The 20,483-nt window shown below is 40.2% G+C and overlaps 1 pseudogene; it reads right to left on the bottom strand.

Annotated features, from left to right (window-relative positions):
* Positions 1 to 18,674: 18,674 nt before the first annotated feature.
* On the bottom strand, positions 18,675 to 20,260 carry LOC127130212 (uncharacterized; annotated as a pseudogene).
* Between the last annotated feature and the right edge of the window lie 223 nt (positions 20,261 to 20,483).

The following is a 20,483-nucleotide window of genomic DNA, read 5'->3' as shown; positions in this document are numbered from 1 at the left end:
AAGGATCAAAGGCATCAAGATATCAATCCAATCTCTGGATGATAGGTCATCAACAGTCCAACAGGGGAATAGAGGATTTGATGGGGAAGCGGAATTCACCAAGCAAAACTGCTATAACAGCAACCCTGTCGAATATATCAATTTTGACGAGGATCTCTGAGAAATCACAAATATAATCCGTCGCATCACAAATCTACCGACGGCTCCACCGGGGATCTACTGAGGATTCCACATGGAGGAAGAGGATAACTGTTCTACTGAAGAGAACAAGCACTCTGATGGAGAGGAAACATCAAACCCACTACAATTGTGCTGAGGAATACAGACAAAGCTGAGAAATATGGATGAAATACCGGGATCAACCCACTCAACCACTGAATCTTCAAAAGAAATTAACCATGCTGCGGAGAGACCACTGCTGGAGAAGAAACTGAGTCTTCAACAAACACTCTGCTCTGACTGCACTGGCGACTCCCCTAGGGAGAAATACGGGATACGGGGATATCAATCCACTAACCACAAATTTTCTGAACAACTGAGCAACTAAGCTGGGGAGAGACTACTGCTGGAGAACAGATTGAGCCTTCAACCTACAACTCTGCTTTGGGGAGTCAGAAATCCACAGAAGCTCTGCTTAGGGAACAACCCTAACAACAAATCTCTGCTTGGGGGAACAACCCCAACAACAAAATTTGGAGAAGAAGGATACAACCAAACCAGGAATATGAACAAATGTCTTACCTGTTGGAAATCATGCCACCCTTGGGAGAGCACTGAGAAATTCTTTGAGTATCCTTTTATCATTGTGAATGTTCACTTTGTTTAAAACAATAAATTTTGAAAAATTTTGTTTTTAAAACAATGACATTTCATCAATTAAAACATGCAAACATTTGTTGAATTGGAACAAATAAGAATGCAAATAATTGGATAAAAGCTCAAATTTATTTGATGGAATGGCAGTCTGCAAATGGCAAGACTCCATAGATCTGTACAAATTTGAAATCAGTGATATATATTGGAAGAGGGCTACATTGAACATAATGATCCTTTCTCTACCAATTTGAATCTCGATGTATTCGAAGCTTCAGTTGACGATGAATCGAGGATCCTCTGACGAAAAGACAGCTAGTGAAATAGAAAGTCTTGTCAGGATGCAGTTACTTGCCTGATCCCTAATTTTTGCCTAGACTGCCCCAGGGTGAGGTACTCAATCTAGCGGGATGCGAATATGCTTTTTTTATCAAGTCTCTAACTTTTGCCTGGATTACCCTTGCGAGTTCTCCATCGAGACGCTCATTTTTGCCTAAGCCGCCCTTTCGGGTTTTCAACTTAGCGAAATATTCTATTTTTCATTTGCATATACTTTTTTTTAGGCAAAGTATTTCTTAACTGCATCTGAATTCACAGGACGAGTGAAATCCTCCCCATCCATTGTTGTAAGCATTAAAGCACCGCCTGAAAAGGCTCTCTTAACAACATATGGACCCTCGTAGTTCGGAGTCCACTTGCCCCTGGAATCGGGCACGAAAGACAAAACTTTCTTGAGCACAAAGTCACCTTCTCGGAACACACGAGGCTTGACCTTCTTATCGAATGCTTTCTTCATTCTCTGCTGACATGACTGACCATGACACATGGCAGTCAATCTCTTCTCTTCAATCAAATTCAGTTGGTCATAACGACTCTGAACCCATTCAGCATCAGTCAACTTGGCTTCCATCAAGACTCGCATTGATGGGATCTCCACCTCTACTGGGAGAACAGCCTCCATGCCATAAACAAGAGAAAAAGGGGTTGCCCCTGTTGAAGTGCGTACAGACGTACGATATCCATGCAAAGCAAATGGCAGCATCTCATGCCAATCTTTGTACGTGACAGTCATCTTCTGGATAATCTTCTTGATATTCTTATTAGCAGCTTCAACAACCCCATTCATCTTAGGTCTGTAGGGAGAGGAATTATGGTGTGCAATCTTGAATTCAGCGCACAACTCATCCATCATCTTATTATTCAGATTAGATCCATTATCAGTAATGATCTTCTCTGGCACGCCGTAACGGCAAATCAGCTGGTTCTTGATAAACTTCACGACCACCTGTCTGGTTACATTCGCATACGAAGCGGCTTCAACCCATTTGGTGAAGTAATCAATCGCTACGAGAATAAACCTGTGTCCATTGGACGCTTTCGGCTCAATCATGCCGATCATGTCGATCCCCCACATAGAGAAAGGCCATAGTGATGAAATCACATTCAGAAGTGTCGGAGAAATATGAATCTTATCCGCATAAACCTGACACTTGTGACATTTCTTCACATATTTGCAACAGTCAGACTCCATTGTCAGCCAATAGTAGCCTGCTCTCAACATCTTCTTAGCCATAGCATGTCCATTGGAATGGGTACCAAATGAACCCTCATGGACCTCAGTCATTAACAGGTTTGCTTCATGTCTATCCACGCATCTGAGCAGAACCATGTCAAAATTTCTCTTGTATAGCACTTCACCACTGAGGTAGAAACTGCCTGACAACCTTCTCAAAGTTTTCCTATCTTTCACAGATGCCCCAGGCGGGTAGACCTGGTTCTGGAGGAAATTCTTGATATCAAAGTACCAAGGCTTGTCATCTTTGACTTCTTCGATCGCAAATATGTGAGCTGGTCTATCCAAGCGCATCACAGTAATATTGGGGACTTCATTCCACAGTCTGACGACTATCATGGAAGCAAGCGTAGCAAGGGCATCTGCCATCCGATTATCCTCTCGAGGAATATGATAGAATTCAACTTCTGTGAAGAAAGTTGCAATCCTTCTCGCATAATCTCTGTATGGAATGAGACTAGGTTGATGCGTCTCCCATTCTCCCTTGATCTGATTGACAACCAGGGCCGAATCCCCATACACATCAAGATGCTTGATTCTCAAATCAATGCATTCTTCCAGTCCCATAATACAGGCTTCATACTCAGCCATATTATTCGTGCATTTGAAAGTTAGCCTTGCTGTAAACGGAATATGAGAACCTTGAGGGTTGATTATCACTGCCCCTATTCCATTTCCATACTGATTAACAGCACCATCAAACACTATCGTCCATCTGGAACCAGGTTCCGGACCTTCATCAAGTGTAGGCTCATCACAATCTTTCATTTTCAAATACAGAATCTCCTCATCGGGGAAGTCATATTGAACAGACTGATGATCTTCAATCGGCTGGTGCGATAAATGGTCAACCAAGATACTACCTTTGATAGCTTTCTGAGCACGATACTCGATATCATACTCAGACAACAACATCTGCCAACGGGCAATCCTCCCGGTTAAAGTAGGCTTCTCGAATATATACTTGATTGGATCCATTCTGGATATCAACCAAGTTGTATGATTTATCATGTACTGGCGCAAACGCTTAGCAGCCCAAGCCAAAGCACAGCGCGTCTTCTCAAGCATAGAGTACCGCGACTCACAATCAGTAAATTTCTTACTGAGGTAGTAGATAGCAAATTCTTTCTTCCCTGATTCATCTTGTTGACCGAGTACACAACCCATCGAGTCTTCAAGAACGGTTAGATACATAATCAGAGGTCTTCCTTCTACAGGCGGAGACAAAATCGGAGGTTCAGACAGATACTCTTTGATACCGTCGAAAGCTTTCTGGCAATCCTCGGTCCAATCATGAGACTGATCTTTCCGAAGGAGCTTGAATATCGGCGCACATGTGGCAGTCATGTGGGATATAAATCTGGAAATGTAATTCAAGCGGCCAAGAAAACCTCGGACTTGCTTTTCAGTTTTTGGTGCAGGCATCTCTTGTATTGCTTTGACCTTTGCAGGATCAACCTCAATACCTCTCTCGCTGACAATGAATCCCAATAACTTGCCGGAACGGACTCCAAAAGTACATTTGTTCGGATTCAGGCGAAGTCTAAACTTCCTCAAACGCTGAAAAAGCTTCAACAAATGCTCAACATGCTCAACTTCCGTTCGGGACTTAGCAATCATATCATCAACATAGACCTCTATCTCCTTGTGCATCATATCATGAAACAAGGTAGTCATAGCTCGTTGATACGTGGCTCCGGCGTTCTTCAGACCGAAGGGCATCACTCGATAACAGAATGTTCCCCAAGGTGTGATGAATGTTGTCTTCTCCATATCTTCGGGTGCCATCTTGATTTGATTATATCCGGAAAATCCGTCCATAAAGGAAAAGACTTTGAATTTAGCTGTATTGTCTACCAACATATCAATGTGTGGTAGAGGAAAATCATCTTTCAGACTAGCTTTATTCAAATCTCTATAATTAACGCACATACGGACTTTTCCGTCCTTCTTAGGAACAGGCACAATATTGGCCACCCATTGAGGATATGTAGAAGTCACCAGAAACCCCGCATCAATTTGCTTCTGAACTTCCTCTTTGATCTTCACTATCATATCTGGATGAGTTCTTCTGAGCTTCTGCTTCACAGGCACGCACTCAGGCTTCAGAGGCAGGAAATGTTGCACAATATCTGTATCTAGACCCGACATGTCTTCATACGACCAGGCAAAGACGTCGACATATTCTCGTAGCAATTCGATCAAATCTTTCTTGACAGACTCTTCAAGAAGTGCCCCAATCTTCACCATACGAACACAATCTTCAGACCCCAAGTTGACTGTTTCCAAGTCTTCTAGATGCGGCTTAATGATCTTCTTCTCGTGCTCAAGGAGACGGGTAATCTCATCAGGAATCCCTTCAACATCATCTTCCTCTGCCTCGCATACAGGGAATTCAAAGTTGGGAGATGGCATTGGATCATTATGTTCAATGGGTTTTAGAATCAACCTGCATAATGATTTTGGTTAATGAAAAACTTTAGAATTTAAGCAAGCAAACCATTATGCAGATGAAAAAGTTGCTTTTATTCTTGTTTTTATGGGTTTTTTGTGATCACTGATTTCATGCAAAAGTGAAAAGTGAAAACAAATGGAAAAACAAATGTTTTACAATGCAATAATAGGATGAAAACATCATTGTATATATGAGCCGACAATGTCATCACTCCTCCTTTTGGCATGGGAGAAGGGTTTTAAACAAAGTGAGAAAGATTACTCTGATCTATGGACAACTGTAGGAACATCCACAGCGACCCAATTGTGGCAGACACCACCAGGAATAACAAAATTGCTCATGTCCTCTGTATCCTTTTCAATGATAGCAGCAACTTCCTCTTCTTCAGGCTGATCATCATGGATGAATCCTCCACTCGTGAATAGACCTTGCTCATTATATGCCCCAGAACAGTAGCCAATGCCAGCCCGGGATTTATTGTCTTCTAACTCGATCACCTTCCCTAAACCAGCAACTGCACCACATTCAATGGCCAGTTTTGCATCTTTGTAGGAAGCGAATGAAGGAGACTTCTTCTCTATCGGTTCATCAATAGATAAAGCTTGGAACGGCGTTCCAACTTCATCCTATGCATCAATATAAGAGAAAGAAGACAAGTGGCTAACCAGGAGAGCCTTTTCTCCCCCTACCACAACCAGTTTTTTGTTCTTCACAAATTTCAGCTTCTGGTGTAGGGTGGATGTCACGGCACCAGCCTCGTGAATCCATGGTCTGCCCAAGAGACAGCTGTAAGATGGGTGGATGTCCATTACCTGAAAGGTAACCTGGAAATCGCTTGGTCCTATCTTGATTGGGAGATCGACTTCCCCAATCACGGTCTTGCACGACCCATCGAATGCCTTCACAACAACCCCACTCTGCCTCATAGGAGGACCTTGATATGACAATCGAGAGAGTGTGGATTTTGGCAACACATTAAGAGATGATCCAGTGTCCACTAACACGTTGGACATAGCATCAGATTTACAATTCAGGGAGATGTGTAAAGCCATGTTGTGGTCTCTTCCCTCCTCAGGGAGATCAACGTCACTGAAACTCAAGGTGTTGCAAGCAGTGATGTTTGCAACAATGCTGTCAAATTGCTCAATAGTGACGTCGTGATCAATGTACGCCAGATCCAAGACTTTCTGTAGAGCCTCCCTATGGGGTTCTGAATGCATCAGCAAGTACAGAATGGAGATTTTGGATGGCGTGTGTAGAAGCTGGTCTACAACATTATACTCGCTCTTCTTGATGAGCCTCAGCATCTCATCAGATTCTTCGTTCGAAATGCCACTCGGGCCAACGGAAGAAGTAGGAGTTTTTTGTATGGAGGAGGGTCTGGCAACATCAAGTGCCGGATTTTGACTACTCACTGCAGTCCCAACTGGACGCTCAGCAGATTCGGAAGCGACGGCCTTAGGAGGCGCAGAGAATACACGACCACTCCGGGTCAAACCGCTTACATCGGCAATGTTGGTTACAAACTTCGAAGGCAAAGGCACTTCTACCCCATCTTGTACGGCAACTGGGTTGTACCTGAACGGCACAGCCTTATCAGAAGAATACGGCACAGGGCCTGCAGGTTTGATCACAAGGGAAGGAGAAGTCTTCGGCTTGCTGCTATCGTAGCGAATAACAACAGGCTCGGGCAATTTGAACACTGGAGATATAACATTGATCTCAGGTTCATCCTCATCGACATTGCGATTTTTCAAAATCTCAATGGTACCTTCGTCAAGCAATTCTTGCAACTCTCGGCGTACCTGGTTGCAACCCAAGCGGTTAACTGAGCAGATACGGCACTTATCGTGATCATGCTCCATGTGGCTGTACTGACACAGCAGGCGATGTAGCTCCACCAACGATCGTCGAATATGACTCACATATTTGACTTTATATTTCCCAGGGCATCCCTGGACCATATTCACAGATTTCCCATGCGCAGGCAATGGGTTCTTGGTGACATTTGGGCCCGAATCTTCGAAGCTCAAAATTCCACATCTCATCAGGTCTTGAACCTTTGTCTTGAGTGGATAGCAATTTTCGATATTATGGCCCGGAGCTCCGGAATGATACACACAATGCTGATCTGGTTTGTACCACCATTGTGGATTTGTAGGAATAGCAAGAGGATCCCTGGGAGAAACCAATTTCCTCTCCAACAAGGAGGGATAAAGCTCTGCGTATGACATGGGGATAGGATCGAAGCTGATCTTTTTTCGGTCATAACTCAAATTCGCTTGATTGGTTGTGCTTCCACGAGGCTGGTAAGCCTGTTGCTGTGGACGTTGTTGTTGCTGATATTGAGGTTGCTGATATTGTTGCTGTTGATATTGCTGAGAATTGTCTTTGAAGACAGGCGCAATATGGGCCACCTGATGCTGATGACTTGCACGGCGTGTCGGTTTCCTCTGAACGGGAGGTTTCCTGGATTTATGGGACTGCACAGCATGTGCATCCCCATCCTTCTTCTTAGCAAACGAGCCATACCTCTTGCTAGAAGAGCCTTCATCTTTCGCCAATCGTCCTTCACGGACACCCTCTTCAAGTCTCATCCCCATATTCACCATCTCGGTGAAGTCAGAAGGAGCACTTGCTACCATCCGCTCGTAATAAAATGAGCTAAGAGTCTTCAGAAAAATCTTAGTCATTTCTTTCTCCTCGAGCGGTGGAGTGATCTGAGCTGCCAGCTCTCGCCACCTCTGGGCGTACTCCTTGAAAGTTTCTTTGTCCTTCTGCGACATAGACCTGAGTTGATCTCTGTCAGGCGCCATATCGACGTTGTACTTGTATTGCTTGACGAAAGCTTCGCCAAGGTCGTTGAAGGATCTGATGTTGGCACTGTTCAGATTCATATACCACCGGAGCGCAACACCGGATAAGCTGTCCTGGAAGTAGTGGATCAATAGCTGATCATTATCGGTCTGAGTGGACATCTTCCTGGCGTACATGACCAGGTGAGCAAGCGGACAGGTGTTCCCTTTATACTTTTCAAAGTCGGGAACTTTGAATTTAATCGGTATTTTCACACCGGGAACAAGGCAGAGCTCGGCAGCAAACTTGCCGAATAAGTCTTTACCTCGGAGGGTCTTCAATTCCTTCCTCAGCTCAAGGAATTGGTCGTTCATAGCATCCATCTTTTCATTAACATCCGGGCCCTCAGACGGCTCGAAATGATAGATAGGGACGTCTACCCTTGACACGGTATGCACGACAGGAGGAGCAGCAAAAGGGACCGGGCTAGATGCCGGCATGTGAAAAGTCGGAGCTGGGATATCAGGCATGAAGCCTGGAGGCATACCCCACGGGAACCTGGCTGGCATAGCATTGGTCATATAAGGAACACTAGCAACAGGCACAGTGGAGGCTACAACTTCTGAAATCACGGTCCTCTGGACAGGAGTTACAGGTGGTTGAGCAGGTTGATTCTGAGCAGCAAGGAGTTGCTCCATCAAAGCGCCAAGTCTGGCGACCTCTTCTTTCAGTTCACGGTTCTCTTGCTCTAGCTGATCCATTACTCTTGCAGAATTGGCTCGAGTATAATACCGGTGAGTCAGCTTGTCTTCAAAATAAATGAAGATCACAAGGTTAGAACAAGAAGACCAGAAACAAGGGTACCTGCTTATGCAATATGATGCATGAAATGCTTGTGCAGATGCTTTATTTTTTTTCAAGGAACCCTTAGGGTATTATTTGCAATATTTTGATTATTTAAACATTTTTATTTCTCATGGAAAATATCTCATTCAATATATTTGACAAAGAAGTACAGCATTTTTTTTATTACAAAGAGAAAAGGAAAACAACATCCTATGGATCCCTAGGAGCTCGGGATGCTGGAAGACGAGAAGTACACAGCTTCTTGATCTCTCTCTCATAGGCCGCCTCCATATCTGCCTTTGCCTTAGCAAGCTGATCATACTTCCTTTTCCAGAACTTGGAAGACTGAGGAAGCAACGAAGTCCAAGTGTCGTTCGGGTCGTCGATCACTCGATGCTCAAGAAACTCAATCAGAGCGTCTTTCTCCTTAATTTGCTGAAGCAATTCTTCTCTTTCACGGATCCAAGCACGTGAAAGGTCTTCTTCTCTCAACTCCTCTACACGTTGGATAGGGAGGGTTGAAGGCCCAGCCACATCCAAAGGTGTAGGTCTTGGATGATCATATGGCATCAGGTATTCGGCAACTCGCTGTCTGACCCAGGAAGTATATGGCTCCAAAGCAATGCAATTCTTCGGACCCAACTCGTTCCTACTCTTCTTGCGGATACTGCGCCAAGCGCGGACAAATCTGGCCTTCAGGCCTTGGGGATCTTTACCCTCCTGAAAGAATACACCTTCTAACAAAATGTTATGAGGTTTATCCTTTAGGGAGAACCCAAGCTGGCGACGTGCAAGACTAGGGTTGTAGTTGATCCCACCACATGTACCGAGAAGAGGCACGTTAGGGAATTCGCCACAATAATCGATGATTTGGACGGTATCATACACGCGATCATACCAAGAAATATCGTCATTAGTGAGAGACATGAGCCTCTGAGACCACCGTAGACATCCCTTGTTCTCCTTGAAAGCAACTGTCTACGGCAAGTGCGAAATAAACCACTTGTACAGCAAAAGTAGACAACAAACAATAACTCCTCCACCCTTTGAATTCCTCAGGTGCAAAGAGACATAAGCATCGCCCAATAAAGTCGGAACTGGATTAAGAACCGAGAAGATCCTAATAGCATTCATGTCCACGAACCTGTCGAAGTTGGGAAATAGCACTAATCCATAGATGAGTAGCACAAACAAGGCCTCAAAGGCATCCTCACTCCTGGCTTCTCCATAGAAGGTAGCTTGAGCGACAAGGAACTCGGAAGAAAAACCCTGAATCCCTCCTTTGGTAACCAGGTTAGCTTTGATCAAGGCTTCATCTATATGCAACAGACTAGCAATCTCTCTAGCAGACGGAATACCCTCTAGGCCACTGAACGGCACCTGGTCCAGGATCGGAATCCCAATGAGGTGAGAGTACTCTTCCAATGTAGGCAACAGCTGGAATTCCGGAAATAAGAAGCAATGATAGAGCGGATCATAGAACTGAGCTAGAGTGCTCATCAGGCCCTCATCCACCTAAGTAGTCAGCAGAGGTAGAAGTTTCCCATATCGAGCTTTGAAACCCAAGGGATCTAGTACATAAGATGTCAGGTTCCTTAACTCTTTTACATCGGGCTGTCGGAAACTGTACTTCTTTGTATGCCTTTTCGGTCTTTCCATGTCTGAAAATTTTGCAAATAAACCCTTTTAAGTTCCTTGAAAATTTTCTCTTTCGATGACATGAATGCGGATGAATGTATGAATGCATGAATGCAACAATCACACTCAAGGATCAAGCAAAGCACACCAGACAAAGGTCATGGGAAAGCTCATTGTATCCCTAATATCAATCATCCATTTCGGTGGATTTAGGTTTTCACCTTATCAACACCCAAGTTCCATCGATATTAACGGTACATGAACCGGCTCTGACATCCTTAATATCAACCATCCTTCTTGGTGGATTTAGGTTTTACACCTGATCAACACCCAGGTTCCATTGATATTAACGGTGTCTGAACGACTCAACCATGAATCACGGGTTTGCTGAGAGTCACGAGCATGGAGTCCTGGTTAAGAACCACCCAAAGGGAGTGTACTAGGGCTTAAACCTTCCAGACATGTTCTACCAGAGGTTCCCATAATCATCGTCCCATCTATCGGATATTATCGGAGGAACGAGTACTCGTATTCCAAAAATATTCTCAAGAGAAACTCTTATGAGTGTAGTATCGCGTGACAATCGCATCAGAACTTACATCTGAACGACCTCCGCACTATGTCCTAAAATAGGCCAAAATGGGTTTGGTAAATTAAGGTCCTTGGCTTCTAAGGCACATGATTGAAAGAATAATGCCTAACCACAAATGACTTGTGTGACATTATTAATCCAACATGACCTCCACCAAGTGAATGGACTCGCAAGTCAACTGGCTAAGGAATACTCCACACCAGTCGACAAGACTACGCCATTCTCCTATCCTAAAGTGCACTCGAGTTCGGGTATAGAACTCATCTCACAGAGATCACCAAAGCAAACAGCAAATGTATATCAAGCAATTCAAACATTACAATCAATACAGTTATCCCAAGTTGTACAAAAATATGTTAAATAACAAATAATAATATAGCACAACAAGGGTGAAAAGTAGGCAATACCACCAAGGAGTTTTACTTCCCCAGCAGAGTCGCCACTTTTCTGTAGCGGTGTATTCGTTACTATATGATCTATTTATTAAATCATAAGCAAAGTATACAAAAACATAGAGTTGCCACCGCACTTTTATTTATCCAAAGGACTGGCTAAAAAGCGAACAAAAGCCTAAGAAGTTTTACTCGTAGAAAACTAATAAAAAGATCAGAGATCGGGGTAAGGGGTAAATTACGCAATGGGAAGGTGTTAGGCACCCAAAACGTCCTAGGTACTCCTAGGGAGCCCTTTTCACACTTGTTGTAAAAATTATTATTTGTTATGACATAAGTATTGTGCAAACATGATTGGGATGATGAGAAAAGAATGTACAAGTTAATTATTTTTGTGTTTGAACGGATGAACCCGTTGCCTACGTACCTTTCCATGAAAAGGTAAAGGATCAAAACGCCGTAGTTCGGCTAAAAATTTCCAAAAGTTAGTGGATTCAATTTTAAAACACAAGCACTAAGGCTTTTCATTACCAATGGGAGAAAACTCAACCTGAATCAACAATCCACCATGCGAGGACAGCTTCAACATACTAGTGAGGGGTTAACCCTATAATAAGTATGGAAGACTTACAATCAACTCACTAAGGATAGGATAAGAATTACATCAACCACTATGGTAATTGAAACCTACGGCTAATGCATAGAAAACTTAACAAGTATGGACAAAGCCACAAAACATTTGAATGGGTGAAGTTAATTGATTTGGATTATTTACAAAATATGGTCAAGGTATGATTAAAGTCAATTCAAAATGAGTATTTACAAAAGTGAAGTTTGAAAAATCAAGGACTTAAGGTCCAGGTTTCTAATGTGGAAAGAGGTGAGAATGTTTGCACAATATTTATCTCAAGTTTTAAAAGCATGTGTGAAAAGGTTTAGGACATAATAGATGAATGATGGAAGATGTAAAGCTTCTCAGAAGGTTCACCTCTTGAAATCATATAGAAGATGATTCAAGTGTGTCCCTTGGAATAGGCAACAAATGAGCAATGATATGAACATGGTAACAGATGAAAGTTAGCAAAAGCGGATGTCGGATGCCACTCAATGGTCTTATACCATCTCCTAAAACAAATAAGGATATCAGAAGCCACTCTATGGACTTATACCAATCTCCATCAAATTAAAACAAAAGCAAAAATATGGATGTCAACTGCCAATCTATCTGGACTTATGCTAACTCCACATATGATCATAGGAAAACAAATGCCAAATTACATGGACTTACAATGAATCCTCACATACAACAACAATGCTCAATCAAAGAGCAAAGAGGATATGAGTGACCAATGAATTGGTCTTACACTCTATCCCTTCCATGTCATAGGAATACTGGCCAATAAATGGACTTATAGTTATCCTCAATGGGTAAACAACAATGTGTCACAAGGACAAGTGAAATGATCATGCACTAATGGCAATCAATGATGATAAATGCACAATGGCAAATTCAAGTAATCATGTACAAATGAATCAAATAATCAAACCATATAAGCAAAGAGCACACACTATATACAAGCATTAGGCTCAAACAAAGGGTTAGGCATGGAAGCCAACTGGAATAGGGTTAATATTGCTCTTAACCTTGCCATTGAGGGGCTAAGGTGAAGCAGATGAAAGGATATGAGGGGTGTGCCTCATTGCTCTTATCCCTGGTCAGGGAGAGCATCAAATGATAGAAGATGTGGGAGTTCAGAAAGTTGGAACTCTCTCCACAAGTTATAGACTCTATAGATCTTGGGTTAAGATCCCAATGCTTCAAACATGTAATGTGAGCAAGGGGAAGACACACAGAATAGTGGGAGATAGGCTACATATCTCTTATATCCACCAATTGCCTTATTCAAAGGACTTTTCCTGCTTGGGGACAAAAATAAACAATCACAAGCATTGCCTCTTAAGGAAGACTTCAGACAGGTGCCTGGCTAAGTAACAAGCCAGGTCTTCCAGACTACATGAAGAAGAAGGTGCTATACCTCAATGCAAATGCTAATCAAGCAAAGCAATGCAAAGTTCTCAAGGAACTATAAGCAACTATGTACCTGAAATCAATCAAATATAATCAGTATACAATTCAAAGTCAAACAGACAAGGTAATGGACCAATGGTCAACAGAATCAAGCATGTGCAAAGCACAAAGCTCAAAGCTCAGATAAGCTAAGCATCCTACAAAACAAACAAGTTAGTTTACAATAATCAAATGCAACAACTCAAATATGAATCAACCTCCTTAAACATTTTGCTTCTTAACCTGAAAAGTCAAAGTCAAACTCAAATGTGAGAAGTAAGACCACTAGGACAAGCCTAGGGTCCAAAGGAGGGAAAAATTCTAAAACAGCAAGTGAAACATGATCAAAATCAAGACAAATCAACTAAGAAGAGAATCCAATTGGTCTCATATCAAAACTATGCACATATTTCATTTCATGCACAATTTAAGGCAAAGTAAGCAAGCATGGATCACATATGAGTAAACAGCATCATCACATCCAAACATATACTAAAACAGCTCAATAAATTCCACAAAAATTCAAGTCTAAACAAAACATATTCAATGACCTACATATCAAATTTCATGCTATTTGGATAAGAGGAACTATGGGAATTAAATCAACAAGCCAAGGCATGCAAAAATCAACCTAAACTAGGTCATAAAACAAGTGTCAACTTCAATCAATTGTAAAACAGTGAGATCAAATGGGAAATGAATGGGACCAAAGCCAAAGTGAAGTTAAAAATGTTAAGAAGCACTCCACCAAATTTCATATTCATAGAATAAGGCATGAGGATTTAACAAGACATATAAATTTGTCACTCAAACAAAACCCTAAAATGACTAAACAGCAACCAAAAATGCCAATCAAATAGAAAATGGATCAATTAAATCCACAAAAAATCATGGTGAAACTAGACATACACAGGATATCTCATGCAAAAAATCAGAGCCATTGGCCTAGTGTAAGCATGGAAACTTAAATCATGAACACAGCATAACATAGTGTGACACATATTGTCACACTCAAATTGATTACATCATATCTACCAAACCAGGGATCCAAAAATCACAAACTATACATCAAAATCACCAGGCATGAGTCAAGAACAAGCATGTGAAATTTCATTCAATTTGGATAGTGCATGATTATTTTATGATTAAAATGGTAAAACATATGCACATAGTATACATGTTCAAAATCCTTAGGCCAGTCCAAAAAATTACCAGGCACAACTTGAGTTACTATGCCTAAAAAAAACTAGAGGAAATTTGGAATCCAACAAAAAAATTCCCATCTAATTTGGATTAAGGATGATCTAGTTATGATTTTTGGAAGATTGATTAAATTATGAAATATTTATTTAGGTTTAAATGAAATTAGATTGATTCAGCATGGCAAACTTGTAATTACCGCGTCCTGGCCAAAACGCATCGTTTGACTAAAATGCGTGGCGCCTTGTGATTCGCTGGCCAGGGCGGGAAACGCGTTTTTGAATGGCAAGGAGAAGCAACAGGATCAAACGCGGGTTTTTCCAGAATTTTGAAGAACTTCATCATCGTTCTTCATGTTCTTCCATTCCAGAATCCGTTATGAGCAATTTTCAACCAAATCGAACGAACCATATATCGTTCTCTCCGTCTCTCCACGTAGATCATAGATATGGCCATGAAAATGTCTAGAAGTTAATGTACACAAAGATCTAATCCAAAATAGTTTTGTCACACAAACTTTAATCCACGATATCTTGATGATTACTTAATGAAAATGCATGATTCAAACATCAAAATGCTCTACGTTCAAGGATCTATCTAAGCCATGTATTGATTTCAAGAATTAAAGAGTTTGAAAATTCACCTCTTGGATGTGCAGCTATGGAATCCTTGTGTTCTTGGCTCCAATTCGTGAAAACAGATGGAGAAGATCAATGTAGAAGGTGACTAGTGATGAATGTTCAGCTCAGAAGTGCATGAATCAATGTAATTTGTCAACTGCCATTGATGACCAAGCTTTGCAACAGTTGGTTTTTGGCTCGATTCTTGCTTCAAATGCTTCAAATAGAAATCACAAAAGACCTGCAGAGGAAGAATCAACAATGAACTAGCACAAGCATTAGTGAATTCTTGATGAATCGATGAAAAAAGTGAATGTGTAAAAATGTGAAAATTGAGGGAATTTTGTGAGGTTTTGGATTGGATCTGAAAAAATGATTATTCATCCCTTCAATTCTGTTAGAACTAAGCTTTTATACATGCCCTTAATCCAAGCTTTAATCATGATTAAGCAAAATTGGATGATTAGCAAATGGAGCTTGTAATGCACTTTGGCCTTTTTGCCCTTGGATGACTAGAACCAATGGAACCGTAATTTTTAACTTTGAGCAAGTCATAAATCTCATTTAGAAGCTAATGGAATTGGTCCCATGTGAAAATTCCTTGTATTTTGAAATTTGGCTTTTTTCCCACCACTTTTTAAATGGTCCACTTGAAAAATGACCTTTTTATGTGAAGGCTTTTGGTGAAATGTGATGATGGATTTGGATAGTGCACATCAAATGTGGTTTGCTCAAAGAAGAACCATCCAATTTGGCCATTCCATGTGAAAGTTATGCCACTTTGAATTTAGGCATTTTCTGAAAATGATTTGACCACATCTTGTCAACCAAACATGGGAATTGAGTGTTCTTGGACTTTTTGGAAAGGTGAGAACAAGATCTTCAACTTTCATGTTGGAAAAAATTTCATTTGAAGCTTGTATGATGAAGTAATTTTGAGGAGAAAAACTTTTCATTTTGGGCAGGTGAAAATTACAGGTCATTTCCATTTTGGGAAACTTTTTGTCTGAACTCAAATTCTTCAATGATGATCTTTGAAATGTCAAATGAGAGTTGTATGGACATGAATGAGGTCTTTCTAACCATCTTACACCTTCCAATCCCTGATTAAATGCACAGTTGACCACAATTGACTTTTCTAGGGTTTTGGTGGACTGAGCCATGTTCTGATGAATTCCAAGCCTCTTTCTCTTGAGATCTTGATTCCAAATGATATCACAACTTATATGAACTCTTTATGAATGATCATGGTGCCCAAATTCTTCAAGAATGGCCACCATCCATTGCTCAATGAATGCCTTGACTGTTTTGACCTAGTTAGCTTCATCTGCAAGTAATATGGTTAGATGACAATATTTTTGTACTTTTGGTTAGTAAACATATGAAAAGAAATGATATACAAATGCAATACATGCTTGGTGATCAAGAACCACACTCACAAGGTAACCCACCCACTAGGAGGGAAGCTAGGGTATGCAATGATCCTTGAGGCCATGACATGATATGATATGGGCCATGAGGGATCTTAGGGCCAAAATTGGGGTCTTACATATACGTGAATGAGTATCGTTATCTAAAGGTTACTTGCTAAAAGGGAGAGAAAGAGGTTTTTTATTAGTGTGCTCACTGTCATACCCTAATTTTTTACCCCTAAGATTTCAACTCTTTTAACATCATTACATATCATCAAAAGATCTCACACATCATTTCATATCTCTAACCATTCAAAAATACAAAAATATGTTTTGTCTTGTTTGATTCTTTCACAAGGTAGGTGTGTTAGTTTAAGGAGCTCAAGTGATTGAATGGTCAAGATTATGGGCATTCCTCAGTAATTCAAGCTTCTCATGCATTCACAATAGTCACGTGATTTTCATTCATCATAATCAAGTTCAAGATTGCATCCATTCAAGTTCAACAAGTTCAAAGTTCATTTGGTGCCTGAATTAGGATTTTGATCAAGATTGCTCTGATGTTGACTTTTTGACCAAGACATCATCTAATGGTTTGAAATATGATTCAAGGTCCTAAATTTCTTCATTATGATCCATTAATGTGCTTCAATTGGCTAGAGAAACTTGATTCATTGATCATTAAAGATTTGGAATTAATCTGATGAAAAGTCAACTGCTCAAGGTCAAAGTTTGACTTTTGAGATTTTTTGATCAACCATGGGTTTATCAAGTCAAGAATAGTGAAAATATGTTTGATGAATTAATTTGATACTTTTGGGTCACTTCGATACTTTTGTCATATAAGGCCAGACTTAACATACAGTGTAGGTATAATGAGTAGATTCACGCAGAAGTCAAAGGTATCACATCTAACAGCGACGAAGGGATACTAAGGTATCTGAAAGGAACTCTCGACTATGGCATTTTGTTTCCTGCAGCTGATGAAGGAAAATAATGAAAATTAGTGAGATACACCAACTCAAGTTGGTGTAGTGATGCTGAGGATCAAAAATCCACATCTGACTATGTGTTTATGTAGGTGGTGCATTAGTTGCTTGGAATTCGAGAAAGGAACCAGTAGTGGCATTATCGTCGTGCGAAGCAGAATACATAGTTGTTTCTCTTTGTGCATGTCAAGCAACATGGATGGTGAATCTGGTCGAAGAGATAATATCGAAGAGTCATGAAGCAATTACCATGAGGATCGACAGCATGTCAGCTATCAATCCGGGAAAGAATCCGATAGCACATGGTCGAAGCAAGCACGTCGAAATGAGGTTCCATTATCTTCGAGAGAAAGTAGCAGATGGGAAGATGAATGTGGAACACTAGTTTCTGTTAACGAACTTTGACAGGAGATATCAAATGTCTGGATGAAAAACATTAGAAGGATTATTTTTTGAAGAAATTTTTTTGAGAGATCAAAAGTGAAAAATAGTAATATTTACGAGGATTAAAAACTTATTTAACCCTTTCTTATATTTTCACATAAAAAATATTACTCTCATAAGATATGTTCTTTTATATATATATATATATATATATATATATATATATATATATATATATTATATATATATATATATATATATATATATATTAGTGAATAAAGACAAATGACCAAGAAATAATGAATAGCTATGAAAGAAAATGGAGAAAATTTGAGGGAAAGTGGCAGAGAAAGAAAATGAAAAAAACCCTGCACTAAGATATTTGTACTTTTTTTAAATACAAAACTTGATTTTTTTTGTGTCTTCATTTAAAACATATTTATTTTATTATAAATTATAATAAATTAACACTAAAAAAAGATTAATTAAAATAACAAAAATAAAAATAGAAGAAAAAATTGCAAACTAAAAGTTACACACTCAAAAACTAGTAAGAAAAGGGGAATCACATTACTTGGCTACGAAATCTCGAGATAAACATGTCACACATGCACACAGATAAGCCCGTTACATCTATAGAGTCACTTTCATTAGGACTCACAATACTCTTACCAACGAGAAACTGTTATTAACCAGAGGCAACAATCAGTAGAAGAAAGTTATTTATTCTAAAGTTAAGGAACTAACACAATAATGCTCTACAGCTTGATGCAACATCAAAATACATGATTCGGTGAAGCAAAACTGCCTCATAATTAGCCTCTAAAAACAAAATGTGATGCTATGAAAGCCCTTCCATTCTTATCAGTGAAGTTGAGAAGTATTATCTCAAATTTCTAGTAATCATATTCTCGTGGATGGGACCTCTCCGAGCGATGATAATCACGGTCCATATCACAGTTTCTGTCCCTATCACGTGATTTAGATTTTTCTCCAGTGGGATGGTTATCTTCAATCATATCAGGATCAGGGGGTTGATTGTAATCCCCATGGGCATCTTCTTCATCATACTTCCCTCGTCCTCTCTGATGCTCATAATGGTCATACTGATCAGGATCATGTTCAGGATCTGCATGTCTATGTCCATGCCCAGGTTGATTGTACCGCCCATGATGATCATCAGGTTCATAGTCTAGCTCTCTTTCAACATGAAGTTCCTTCTCGTGTTTAGATTCAACATGATCATAATCAGTTCGTCTATCATCGGATTGTCCCTGGTCAGTTTCCACAACTTCATAATCCTTTTCTTTTTGCGATAAGGATCATGTTCTACATCATGTTCCCGGCCATAATCAGGGTCACGTCTGCGATCTCTTTCCCTTTCCCTATCCTTACCTCTGTCTATGTCCCTATTCCTATCCCGGTCTCAGTTTTTGTCATCCCTGTCCTCTTTATGATCATGATCCCTAGCCTTATTACTAGACTGTACACGTGATCGCTCACGCTCTCTGTCTCTGTCCATACCTCTTTCGCATGACTTTTCTCTGTCGCTAAAACGATTTTGGCCAATAGCAGTCAAACTTGTTTCAAAATAGTAATATAAAATATAATGTTGGGAAACCATAACCCTTCCCCCTCTATTTTCTAGAAACGATAGAATGGTCAGCAATCATGTCGATCCTCTCACACTACGGGTTCTTCAGAACGCGAAGTCCTGACTGCTATTGCTCCCTGAATATAAATCAAGGCTAATCAGAATTTTCCTTCAACCTTAGAGAGGAAGCGTCCAACAAATTAGTTACACAATGTTCAACAAGACATATTAAGTCTATGACAATTTAATCCACGGTTCAGCTCATAAGTTGAGCATACCTAATCCATCAATAACCAAAAATGTTAAATGCAAACAAATCTTGATACAAAAATGTTTCGAGGTTCAACTCATAAGTTGAGCAAACCTAATCCATCATGAACCAAAAATGTTAAATGAAAACAAATCTTGATACAAAAATGTTTCGATTTCAGTCAGTTTTAATGCTTTGGAATTCTGAGTGGAGGGGGAGAGAGGAGATAACCAGATATGTGCCAGATACTTCCAACAGATAAACATAATATTTTTCAAAGGGTTGGTAAACTTTAGAAAGGGTGAATGAATTCCAAACAGCGAATAACGATACAATTTCCTGGTCCACCACCCAGGAATGAATAAATTGAATGTAAACACTGTCATGTCGGACACCAATACACCTTCAATTTGAAGTGTCGGTGCTAACGAGAATGAAATTCTATAAAAAAAAAAAAAAATTATTTACCTCCCCGAATGTCGCTGAATAACTTCTTCGCCCCCTACTCTAGTAGTACCTAGCCCACCACCTAGAAGGTGGGGTCGCCAATTTGGAACAGTCCTCCCACGTTCAACAGCCGCAAGCACCCTTCTACTCTCAATTTTCCTACCATCAGATTGTTTATAAAGCAGCTGCATAATCATCTGAAAAAATTCAACATAAATAAATAATACATATATATAGTAATAACCAGATAAATCTTACTAAAACCACTATCAACCTTTAATGTCTCTAGTGTGCAGGTATTCAACCAATGCATAAATAACCCCTGGATCAATAACCAGTCGAACCTAAATCATAAGAAACCAAGACGATAATCCTAAATGGTACGTCAGACAGGCTCTATGCATAATTAGCCAT

This window comes from Lathyrus oleraceus, chromosome 3, assembly GCF_024323335.1.
Source record: "Lathyrus oleraceus cultivar Zhongwan6 chromosome 3, CAAS_Psat_ZW6_1.0, whole genome shotgun sequence".
Taxonomy (NCBI): Eukaryota; Viridiplantae; Streptophyta; class Magnoliopsida; order Fabales; family Fabaceae; genus Lathyrus; species Lathyrus oleraceus.
The sequence above is the reverse complement of the archived record's forward strand: the minus strand, read 5'-3'. Positions and strand labels throughout refer to the sequence as shown.